This window comes from Larus michahellis, chromosome 8 (genome assembly GCF_964199755.1).
Source record: "Larus michahellis chromosome 8, bLarMic1.1, whole genome shotgun sequence".
In the NCBI taxonomy this organism is placed as follows: domain Eukaryota; kingdom Metazoa; phylum Chordata; class Aves; order Charadriiformes; family Laridae; genus Larus; species Larus michahellis.
In genome coordinates, this window is record NC_133903.1 from 47,553,074 (window position 1) to 47,564,410 (window position 11,337).

At 47.4% G+C, this 11,337-nt stretch overlaps 1 long non-coding RNA gene across 1 annotated transcript; it reads right to left on the reverse strand.

Annotated features, from left to right (window-relative positions):
* Positions 1–1,898: 1,898 nt before the first annotated feature.
* LOC141747024 (uncharacterized) lies at positions 1,899–6,858 on the reverse strand. The gene is made up of 4 exons (XR_012588572.1): positions 6,535–6,858; positions 5,936–6,093; positions 4,469–4,596; positions 1,899–3,091 (listed from the first exon to the last, which is right to left on the reverse strand). It is a non-coding gene; the product is annotated as an uncharacterized LOC141747024 (long non-coding RNA).
* Positions 6,859–11,337: the final 4,479 nt, after the last annotated feature.

The following is an 11,337-nucleotide window of genomic DNA, read 5'->3' on the forward strand; positions in this document are numbered from 1 at the left end:
AAGCAAAAGGGTATTTTATCTCCTGCCACCAATAGCTGAAGGACGCACTAAGAAACAAGCAAGACTGAAACAAAAGAGAAGATAGACTATAAAGAAGGAAGAGGCAGAGAGGAGGGTGCTCAGCGATATATCCATGCAAGAGAAAAGGGAGCCACTTTCCAGAAGCAACAATTGTGAGTTTGCATTCCCTGAGGACCCATTTTGAGCACAGCTCCATGAGATCTCTGTCATTCATTTTGTCTGTTTTCCTTTGTTTTTCTACTATCATCGTTTTTGTTCATCTCAATTTCCCTTCTCCAGCCTTTGGGTGCAAACAAACATAAGTCAGATCTTTAACTGCTCTAATTTGGTGCAGTTCCCTGGGTGTCCATATAGCAAGGTTGATTTAATTCAGCCTTGTGTCTTCAAAGGACCCTTTAAGAGCAATTACAGGACAGATGAGTGGGATTTTAATTTCCAATTTAGCCAGCTTAGCTCAATTCAGAAGTGCCAAATTTTGCCCAGCTCTGCCATTCAGCTCAGTGTTCTGCATTTTGTGTAAATGCTGGCAACACACCAGAAAAGAAATTAGAAAACACACTTCCTGGGATCAGGACAATCTCTTGGAGCCATGTTTGTACAATACCTGGCATAACAGGGACCTTTGCCATATGTGAGTTTTTTAGATATACATTTTTTAAGTCAATATTTGAGATAAGAGTCTCTATCGCATTAAGCATATCATCCCACACCCACTGCTGAGAATTTAGCCCCGAGACCTAAGATGAGTATCTATCTTCCCTGCGTTGCAGAAAACATCATCGCACAGTTAAGATAACAACGTTGAACTCGATGCAGCACTTGGTATAATTTTAGTTCATCTGCAGAATTTCACTGGGCAGGGATTCAAGATGAGAGTTCTGGTCTCGGGCAAGCTGCTGGCTTGCGGGAGGATCATCTGAGCCACATCAGGTTCTCGAGTCTCTGTTTCCTCATCCCTGAAAAGTGAATGACATTGATATCTCTGGATGAAAAGCTTTATTTATTACATTTTCTCGTCTCTTGGCCCTGCCTTCATGAACACAAATTTTTGCTTCAAAAACTAGCGTTGACATTATTTGCCCCTTCCCTGCCACTGAACTGTGACTTAGCAAGGAAATAGCTATTCCTTAAGCACATACATTGAGAACAAGACCATTATTAGATATCCAGCCACTTCTCAAAGGGATTCACCATCAAATCCTTAGGGGATTTTCCTGTCGGACATCCTGCCCAGCATCTTGGTGGATGTGTGTCTTTGGTGGGAGATCACAGCCTATTTCCAAGCCCCTGTTTCTGTTCGTGCTTTGCCAGCTCCCTTGTTCTATTGCAACAGGACACAACGCTAACGCTTCCACTTCTGCCTAGGGTGATAAAAGCTTTCAGCATCACTCTAACACAAAACCAAAGAGCATTTGCTACTGACGTGATGTTCAGGTACTATTCTTTGGCTACATATTTAGCACCTACCACCAAAATGAGATTCATACCGAGTTTAGGGACCTGCTCCCAGAGCATCATTTAGGCTAATGTGAAGTGGGCCCAGAACATGAGCTGACCATCCTCACCTTGCGTACGCAGGGACACATTACTTTATCCAGGTTCCTGCTTCTCATCAAGCTTATTTCTGCCTGATTCCCAAGTTATGGCAGTTATTGTGTTGCAAAGAAGATGAGGGACCTTGCAAATGTCCTCACCCGCTTGGAGGTCAAGTGGGACTCTTCAAGCAGCCAGAGCTGCTGAGCCCTGCTCTGGTAAGCAGAGGTGGGGATCCAGGAAAGAACAAATGCAAGGAAGGCCAAGGACTAAACATTCATCTGAAATATGTCAGTATGAATCTTGATCTGAACAAACTCAAGCCGTAAGATCTAAAATGCTGTTTTAAAGGTGACTAAGCAATGTGCAAAAAGGTATCACGTGAATATATTTATTTTTTTAAATCCCATCTGCGTCACATAGACCGTAACACATTCAGATTTTAAAAAAATAACACAGTTGGTAAAGAAAAAAAAATCTGCTCTCTATATAAACCCTTATTCATGTAAACATGGAAAGAAGCAGAGCTGCCAACAGACACACCTACACCCATGAATTAGTGCAACTACGTCTCTTCGGCAAGTTAACGTCCTTTCTCCCATACAGCTTTCCTGCTTGCAGATATTGAGACAAAATGAAGTTGCAAAGAGATTTCTATTATCTTCATTTCCTTCTGTGCACACTCCATTTTCGCACTTTGTTTTCCCACGCAGGGCTTGGGTTTCTCTCGTTCTGTTTATTTTTTTCTTCCTTGCCCGCTTAAGTTAATCCAACAACATTTTGTTCTGTATTTCCACGACTATTCCATGGTGATTTGTTAACGATGTTGGGTTTGCAGTCAAAGACTGGAAAGATAAAAAGTTGGCAAGCTGCTTCCCTCATTAGGGAACACAGCTCTCAAGCGCTCGAGTGCCAGCCTATTAGCTGAATTATTCAACAGAAGAAAAAATACATGACAAATAAAAAATATATATATATATATATATATATATAAAAAAAAAGCTACAACGAGAGCGGGGAGGGAAGGGAAGCTTTTGACTTAGGTGCTGTTGGAAAAGTCTGGCAGCATTCCTCGAAGCTCAGTTGTGGGATTACACCAATCTAAGGAACTCAGGCGAGGCTGAATGGCTGCACGGAAGCAGACGGAAGCTGGCATTCATCACTCTGATACTAGACTGTGTTGGTGCTGTCCTGAACCGATAATGAAGAAGCCCAAGGGGGCAATATTTCCAAAACCATAACGTAAGTTTGTGAGTAACTGGTGGTGTTGGAGAACTTCCATACCCAGCCACAGGCTTAAGCATTGAAACAACTCACCATGAGGATCCACAGTAATACTTTGCGTGTGTTCTTATTGTGTAATAAATACTGTGTAATTCAGAAGAGCTTAACCACCCAGGAGAGAGGAGTGTGTTGCCTCGCATGTGACAATGGCAAGAGGAGTTGACACGTGGCAGCCTGTGCCCTTACAACTAGGAACTGAACCAAAAATTCTGATGGGAAAGTCAGGATTGTCTCGCTTCCATTTTCCTGTAACCTGAAAAGGGAAAGTGCACAGTGATTCAGACACAAAATTAAGCAGGGCGGTCAAGACCTTGAGGATCCTCTTATTGCTGGGGAACTGCATGTGAGTGGGCAAAACCAGGATCTCAATCTTAACTCCCAACGGAGGTGACTAGGACACAGCCTCCGGTGAGATATTTCATACACCTGAGAGGTATAACAGGTATCTTGGATATCTTGGAGATGCCTCAAGATAACGGAGCGAAGCCCTCCAGTGGAGAAGTCAGTATGCAGACTGGACTGCGGAGGAGAGCATGGACAACAGTCCGTAATCCAGACGTAATCCATGGCAGGGGAGGAGAAGGGTGTTATCTGAAGGGTTCAGAAACAGGGACTGTGTGATTCTGATAACAACCGGTAATCAAAAGCAGAAGAAATTGTGACTTGTCAGACTCGGACTCAAAAATGGGGAAGAAAACAGGAAAAAACCCACACATGAGATCTCTACTTTTTCTTACAGCTGTATATTTCCTGGGTTTTCTGAAACTTCATAAGCTATAGGGATTTGCTTATTTTAATTGTCGTGTGGCATTAAGGCTGATAAAACCTGAACCTGGAGATCTGGGAAGCACATCCTCTAGCTACTGCAGGGCTTATGCAGCAGGCTACCACCCACTCACACGTTCCCAGACAGGTTCTCTCTTTCACCCAGAAACACTGTACAAGTAGATTTGGTATAATTTTGTGAAGAGATTGGTTATACCTACATCGCATGTCTAAAAAAGTAACTTCGGTGATGTTAGCCCCCGACAGGAATCTGCACAGAAGCCAGATTTTTTTATGCCACAGTTGTGCTGACAGGAGAGGATCTAACAAATGAGGAGAAAGCAGCAACAGTGGAATTCATCAAGCAATTAAATCATTTTAGTTGATGACCCAGACAGAAAGAGAAGTCAGGCACAGTGAGATCTGCTGATGACACTGAGCCATCACTTAGAAGAGGACCAGAATATCACAAGCACGATGCTGAGCACCTCAGTAATGTAACGGGGCTGAAATTCAACAGCAGACAGCAAAGCCATTAGGGAGCAATTAGAATTTTTGCTGTAAGAGCGAAGACTCAACCTCCGGTCTATTGTTCCCAGAGGAGAGGAAAGGACTGGGTATGCAGAAGAAGCAAGTTAGTGGCTGCAAATACCAAGACACCAGAGAAATCTTAATATAATCAGGTGAGAGATTTCTGGGGAGCAGGGAAGCATCAGTGCTAGCGTGTAAGACAGTGACATGCTTTAGTGCACACAGATGGGGTCAGCACAGGGGGCTTTTCCCACCCAAAGGGCTCAGTCAGAAGGAATTCCTGAGAAGGAATGCAAGTACAAGGAATAATGTTCAGAAAAGTAGAGATATTTACCTTGGAAGATGAGGTTACTGCATGAAGTAAGGGGTACAGAGTGGCTACAGATGTGTTCAGATGGTCCCTTCAGGCTCTCCATCAGCCTTCACAACAGCCCGGACCTCTCATGGCATCTGTACATGGCTCTGAAGGTGGGAAAGGCAAGTAGCCCTGACTCCCAGCAGGCAAATTGAGCTAGAGGGCTTACATCAACTCCAGCCCCACCAAGAGCCCCAGGGAAGCCATGAGACACAGGCTGAACAGATGGAGCAACTCTTCTTGGAGCAGCTCCAGCGCCAGCTTAGTGTCTTCCCCAGAGACCCCCGAGATTCATCATCTGGGATAATGTGTGTGGAGGGAAAACACAAAACTAAAATACCAACAGGATCACTTTCAGATGACAGTGTTTGGTGTATGTTTGCGATGCTACACTGAGGACAGCTGGTATATCCACGTCGAGAGGACAAGTCCATCTGCCATCTGATTTCCTAAAAATCCCTCTGATCACCCCAGTTTTTTAGAATCAACGGCAAATTGGCCAAAATGGCTTCAAATTCTTGGTTGAGACTTTGGCAAATTTCCCCATGAAATTAAGAAGGCAGGGGAGAAACTATTAGCTTTGGGGCGCGATTGGCTTTGCCACCGGTTAAAGCAACGGCCTTGCTGCTCCACAGAGCTCAGGCAATGCTTTTGGCATCGGGAAGTGTGCCGACACGGTCTGACAAAGGGTAATTCATCAGAAGCCGGTGTAACTGAACACTCCCACCGCTGCTCAATTAATCTGATCACTTCCCTTATAAATTCATAATCGCAGCCCACGACTGCGACAGACCTTATTTATATGCCAGAAAGGTTCGCAGTTCTGAAAGACTCACAGGTGTCTGGGGCAGAGCAGGACAGAAGCAAAGCTGGTTATAAAACAAAGCACTCGGCAAAGTCCTTCAATCCCTCCCCCAAACACTCGGTTCCACAAGTCGAGAAAGAAAAACAGCGCAGGAGAGGAGGGAAACACTAAAGAAATTAAACCTGCCGAAGGCAGCAAGAGGAAAATGTCAGTCATTTAAAAACAGAGGGGCGGGGGGGGAAAACCCAAGGAGAGAAAAAAAAAAGAAAAAAAAAAAAAGGGGGAATTTCAGTGACATCTCTCCCCTTCTGGATATGGGATGCTTGCAAACAACTTCATATTCCTTTTCCTCTCTTTTTCCCCACTCTTAGTTACGCCATTCATTTTTCCCCAAAGTTGCAGGCTGTTGTATTAATGAATAATTAATTTTACAATGCCATAGCAATTGCCAGCCCTGCAATTCAGAGACAGTCAGTCCCAGGAATATGCCTGAGTTTCTAGGGCGAGGGAGAGGCAATGTGGGCTGCTTTCTGCTCCCGGCAGGGAGAGCTGGGACTGTACGCGCTGCAGGTGGGGTGTCACCAGAACTGCGTAGAGGGGCAGAATCACCTCCCTCCACCTGCTGGCCATGCAATACTCACTTGCGACTTATCAACAGGAGCCCAATCCCTGGATCATGCCCTGGGGCCTCCTCACAGCCTGACAGCGCTGACCGCATCGGTTTGCTGCCCATCCCTCTCCAGCATCACTTGTTGTCTCAGCGCAACGCAACGTCTCGCTTTCGTTCAGCTTCCCTCTGCTAGAGGAGAAAAGCCAACCTGCTTCATCCACCATCACCAGAAGCAACCAGGTTGTTGGTGTCACCAACAAAAGCCCCTAGAAAAGCTCGGTGACGAGCAAGACCTCCACGGGTCTCCAGCAAACAGCTATTTCTGCTCATAACAATAGGGACATTGCAGCTTTTGTGTCCCCAAAGCTGCAGGTAGTATTCCCAAAAGCAATTCTAATTTCTAATAGAAAATGGCAGGCACGGCAGCCATAAAACATCTCAGTGTACTGGTCAAGTCAGCTGCAATTAAGGCATGCTAAACATCACTACAGAGTGACATAGGTCCACCTTTAATTGCCCCCAGTAACTCTTTTAAAGCTGGAACAGTTTATATTGGGATTGTTCCTATAACGCAGCTCTCCAACAGAAGAGAACCGGACTTGACCCTTCCCGTGTTCCCAACTCACCAACCTGCCTCACAGCCAGTGTCTACTCTCCTCCTACGTGCAGCTCCAGGAGCTGTTTCTCCATTTCCTTCCACAACAGTCTGCAGAGGCCCCGTCAGTCCACAGGAGCACCCTCTGGCTAAGCACGCGGGTCTAAAGCTGCTGCAAGGGCAACACCTGGATGAAGAACAGGGTGAAACTGGGGAATTAAAAAAAGGAGCAAGAAATAAATAAGGCAACTCTGCTTTCCCCGTGAGCAGCCTGGAGGTGGGTGCAGGCTGTATGATTCTCACAGCTAACCAGAAAAAGTCTTTGAAGTCCAGAGAGTGATGATTTAGGGTAAGGGAACAGTGGGGGAGACAGGACCACAAGATCCCCCACCACCACCCCACCCCCCCCACACACACACACAGAGGATGTTGATGTGATGTAGTGCCAGGTTAGGGCAGGAGCTTTGCTCTGGGTCAAACAGAAAGCATCAGACTCTGAGCTCCTCTGCACGCTCTGCCACGCAGAGTCCTTGCCCTGCTTCTCGCTTAGCAAAACATCTCGGGAGGCTCCATTCCCCCTTCCCTCCCACTCCAGCCTGAATCAGAGCAAAGTTGCTGAACTGGGGCCGCTTGTCAGCCTGCCAAACTCCGCTAACCCATCTTGGTGCGAAAGCGGCTGTGACAGGCAGCGACAAAACACCCAGCATCAAATTAATCAGCTGGAAGGGACCCAGCAAAACTGGGTCGTAACCACTGGATGAGTCAATTCTCACCATCCTCAATATTACAGATGTTGGACTGGGTGCAGGGTCTGATTCCCTGAGCCAGCCCATGCCAGCCAGTCCCCACAAAATAATCTAAGGACGAGGCATTTCTTGTCATTTTTTTTTTCCCCATGGGAAGGGAGTTTGTGGTTCAGTGACATCTCCCTCCAGACCTGCAACAGCTTTTTTGCAAATAATGCCAGTGAAATGCCACCATCCCCTTTCATAACTTTTGCTTTCTTCCCAGAGTAAGTGCATTTCTGTGCTTGGAGCTTAAGTGCACTGATCGAATCTGAACCAAGCGCACACATTGCACGGGAAACAGAACGAGGGAGGGAAGGACGCGTACAAGCAAATATTTCTTCAGGATTGTCAGGCCTTTCAGTTACCATGGCAGTATGTTTCCATGGAAGCCAAATTTGAGGCCTGTGCTGCCACTGGAGTGGCCCAAAGAAAATTATTAGTTTTGAAAATTAACCAAGCCGCTATCTACCTTGAAAGCCAGCCCACCCACAGCCCTCAAAAAAAAACCAAAAAAAAACCAAACCCAAACAGCAGCATCTTTCCATCCCTGATAAAGGATTCAATAAACACGTGGGGAAGGAAAAGAGAGCAGAAGAAAATACCGCACAATGAAAAACAGGAGCTTCCTTTTATGCAGCCAACAATGCAGAAACCGCACTGGTAAGCACAAGGCTGAATACGCTTTACGAAACATTGCACATAAAGGTCAGCAAAATCCTACAGAGCAACCTGTGCCATCAGCTCCTGAGGGGACAGAAGGGGCGCAGCACTTTGAGACTAGTGCCGTTTGGTTGACATTTGTTCGAAATTATCCCCCCCCCCCCACCCCGTCCCCTTAATCACGCTGATGCCTCTCCCTTGGTTTGCTCGCCCACCTCCCAGGAAAAGCTTGGGGAGAGGAAGGAGAGTTTTCCTGGGGGAAAATTTGCCTTAGTCAACAGTAAAGATCAGCTTAAGTGCTTTGCTGCTCTCCTTGCTGGTCAGAACATAGTTTTGAATTCCTGAAAGTCACCTTTTTCCTTACCCACCCCACCAAAAAAAAAAAAAAAAAAAAGACAAGACATTTTCTCCAGCCTCTTTCATTTTTCAGAAGCCAGGGAGCCCCCATAAGGTATCTGCTCTATTTTATCACCAGTAACTGCAAAAGCGCGGCAAGAGATTCAGCCCTTTCCAAAGGGGAGATGGTGGGATTCAGCGATGAAAAGGAGTCATGTCCCACAGGCTGCCCGAACACGAGACACTGAGGTGACAACCCAGCGCTACTTCACTACTCACTGAACCTCCAGATCTGTCACTTCCACCTAGGAACAGGGGCCTCTCCCCCACTGACATGAAAAAAAGCATCATGAAGGCCTACCAAATTAGGCCTTCTGGGGATAAAACACCTAAAGAAAGCTGAACTCCCATAGAAGGGGAAAGAGGCACCAGTGATGAGAGACAGTCGGACCGTGGGCTGAATCTGACTCCTCGTTTTGAAGCAAAGAAAGATCTAAGACCTGGATCACTGAAACATCGCTCTTGTACCAACACTACAAGGTCTCCTCTGCTCTCTGCTACCTCCTACCCAGGAGGAAGAGGGAATAAGAAGCAGATGGTTTTAAAGCACAGTTCAAACAAAAGCATTTGGTGTGAATATGGCAGATTTCCTTTGGAAGAAAGGTGAGTACAAAGGGCCTGCCAGCGCAGGGTTTGGGATCCTTGCTCCATTCAGACTTCCCTGGAAAAGGAGCTAAAACCTCTGTTTGTCACAGATGGACCGACGTGATGATGCCAGGCGTGAGCCTCCCAGGGCACCGGGGATTGCTGCATCCCACTTCTCCGGCAAAACAACCATCCCCACCCAAACTCCATATAAACTCTTAGCCACAGTCCTCCAAAGAAACTTAAAAATTACTCCACAGGAGGCAGTCAAAACTAGACTACGCCAGAGAGCAGAACAATTGGCTTAAAGCAACGCCTCCTCCCTGTTTGTGGAGGTTTTCTCAGTTCTGGCAGCTCTGGCATCTACTGCTACCTGCTGCTTGTCTTCTTCTGCCAGAGGTCATTGCCTTGCAGAAAGAAGGAAAAGCATGTCCAGATTTTAGCTCTTCAGTGAAAAACTTGAAGCTTCGTAGCTTCAAATCCTGAACAGATGAGTTTGCAAGTATGTACCAGCGGGGAGCAAGGATGCTCTAACACAGGTCACAGGTGGAGGCGGCTGCTGGCAGCATCAGCAAGGCAGCTGAGAGCACCACAAGAGCCAGATGGGGCCTTGAGCCATCCACTGAAGGGCTTGTCACAACCATCAGGCAAAGTTTAACCATTTAATGCAAGTCCTGCTGGGCACTTCCGATGTTTCACACACCAGCGCTTAAAATCCTTCACACTGCACACATCCAACAGCTGAAGTGTTCTCCTCACACAGGAGGAGCCTTCAAGCCCAGAGGAGTACTTGCTCACCTAGATGGCAATTTGACTAGCCAAAGGCAATGGCAGGAACATCCCTGAACTAAGGTTTTCTTTGGATGTTTCACTCTCTCCTCCCAAGCTGTCTTTTGTAAAGCGAAAGCAAACCCGGCGAGGAAGCCAGCTTGTTCCTCGCTGTGCAGAAGACACATGCATTGGATTCACTTTCCATGCTGGGTTTTGGAGAGAGACAGACAGACAAGGGCTCACTGTCCAGATCAGGAAGTAGTCAGGAAGCAGACTGTCCAGGAAGTAGTCAATGATCTGCTTCTGCACCTAGACACACATAAGTCTATGGGGCCAGATGGAATTCACCCAAGAGTACGCAGGGAGCTGGCGGGAGAGCTCACCAAGCCTCTCTCCATCATTTATCAACAATCTTGGTCAACAGGGGAGGTACCAGATGACTGGAGGGTGGCTAATGTGACGCCCATCTACAAGAAGGGTCGGAAGGAGGATCCGGGGAACTACAGGCCTGTCAGCCTGACCTCAGTACCAGGAAAGATCATGGAGAGGATCATCTTAAGTGAGCTCTCAAGGCAAGTGCAGGGCAGCCAAGGGATCAGGGCCAGCCAGCATGGGTTTAGGAAAGAGAGGTCCTGCTTAACCAACCTGATCTCTTTCTATGACCATGTGATCCACCTTCTGGATGTGGGGAAGGCTGTGGACTTTGTCTATCTGAACTTTGGTAAGGCCTTTGACATCGTCCCCCACGGCATTCTCCCGGAGAAGCTGGCGAATCATGGCATAGACAAGTGCACTCTTCACTGGGTAAAAAACTGGCTAGATGGCCATGCCCAGAGAGTTGTGATTAGTGGGGTGAAATCCTCTTGGTGGCCAGTCACCGGTGGTGTCCCTCAGGGCTCAGTTTTGGGGCCAGTTTTGTTTAATATCTTTATCGATGATCTGGATGAGGGGATTGAGTGCACCCTCAGTAAGTTTGCTGATGACACCAAACTAGGTGGGAGTGTTGATCTGCTTGAGGAAAGGAAGGCTCTACAGAGGGACCTGGACAGGCTGGATCGATGGGCCAAGGCCAATTGTATGAGGTTTAAGAAGGCCAAGTACCAGGTCCTGCATTTCAGTCACACCCCCAAGCAATGCTACAGGCTTGGGGAAGAGTGGCTGGAAAGCTGCCCAGCAGAAAAGGACCTGGGTGTGCTGGTGGATGGTCAGCTTGACATGAGCCAGCAGTGTGCCCAGATGGCCAAGAAGGCCAACAGCATTCTGGCTTGTATCAGGAACAGCGTGGCCAGCAGGAGTAGGGAAGCGATCGTGCCTCTGTACTCGGCACTGGTGAGACCTCACCTCAAGTACTGTGTTCAGTTCTGGGCCCCTCTGTACAAGAGGGACATTGAGGTGCTGGAGCGTGACCAGAGGAGAGCTACCAGGCTGGTGAGGGGTCTGGAGACCAGGTCATATGAGGAGAGGCTGAGGGAGCTGGGCATGTTTAGCTTGGAGAAGAGGAGGCTGCGGGGAGACCTCATTGCCCTCTACAACTACCTGAAAGGAGGTTGGAGAGAGGTGGTGGCCAGTCACCAGTGAAAGAGTGGTCAGGCACCGGAACAGCCTGCCCAGGGAGGTGGTGGAGTCACCATCCCTAGA